The following is a 1,099-nucleotide window of genomic DNA, read 5'->3' on the forward strand; positions in this document are numbered from 1 at the left end:
ATCGGTGGAGGTCGCCATACCTCACAGTATGATAAAGACAGGTTCCACCCTATAGCAATACCTCAGGAATTGACTTGAGCAACCCCAGATCCTGTCGATAAGCTCCCAAAAATTCAAAAAAAAAAATAAAAAATTAAAAATATATAAAAAAATGTTTTGCTATCCATTCTTTTGTGCTTATCTTACTCTAGTTGTGGGTAGTTTTATGTTGCATGAGTGTTAGGTGGGTACATAATACTAAGAATCGGTTAGAAATAAGAGATCCAACAAGTAGTAACCCTATACGTTTGCTCTCTTTAAAACCTTTCAATATGGGAGACCAACATCAAAACCCTTCACCTAAATCTCTAAAAGATAGGTATTACCCTGCTAGAATAGCCCAACCTTCCTGTATAGTTCTACCATAAGCCCAGGGCAATAATTTTGAACTCAAATCTTAATACATCACTATGTTGCCCCACTTCTATGGGTTGACCTCTGAGGATGCATACCTATTTCTAAGGGAATTTGAAGAGGTATATATTCTAATTAAGATCCAACAGCTTTCTGATGATGCTGTTAAGCTTAGGTTTATCACTTTTGCATTAAAAGACCAAGCTAAAAAGTGGTTGTATGGGTTACTCACAAATTCCATAACCTCATGAGAACAGTTCATAGTTGTCTTCCTTAAGAAGTTTTTCCTAACTCACAAGACCAATAAGCTTAGAAGTGATATCCTTCAGTTTAGGTAAAAGCCTAGTGAGTCCTTTTCCAAGCTTATGGAGAGATTCAAGGATCTACTCCAAGAATGCCCTCACCATGGCCTAAACTTATGGCATTTATGTCAAATAATTTATGAGGGTATTGATTACCTAACTAAATAAATGATAGAGTCTATGTGCCCTGAGGGATTCACATCCTTTACAGATGAAGGAAAGGTATGGGAATTTTTGCTTGACTTAGCTGACAAAACCCGTGAGTAGGAATCAACCCAAGAGAGTGAAAGAACCATAGGAGAAAAATGATATTTTATGGATGGGATAGTAGCCAAAGAAGCCCATTTAGATAGCCTAATCAAGAGAATTGAGGCTATTGTTCCTAGAGAGCCATCATCAGTCAA

General features: G+C 37.1%; 1 non-coding gene across 1 annotated transcript; it reads right to left on the reverse strand.

Annotated features, from left to right (window-relative positions):
- Positions 1-698: 698 nt before the first annotated feature.
- LOC122067909 lies at positions 699-805 on the reverse strand. Its single transcript, XR_006136916.1, has one exon. It is a non-coding gene; the product is annotated as a small nucleolar RNA R71 (small nucleolar RNA).
- Positions 806-1,099: the final 294 nt, after the last annotated feature.

The sequence above is a fragment of the Macadamia integrifolia genome, unplaced genomic scaffold (genome assembly GCF_013358625.1).
Source record: "Macadamia integrifolia cultivar HAES 741 unplaced genomic scaffold, SCU_Mint_v3 scaffold3214, whole genome shotgun sequence".
NCBI lineage: Eukaryota > Viridiplantae > Streptophyta > Magnoliopsida > Proteales > Proteaceae > Macadamia > Macadamia integrifolia.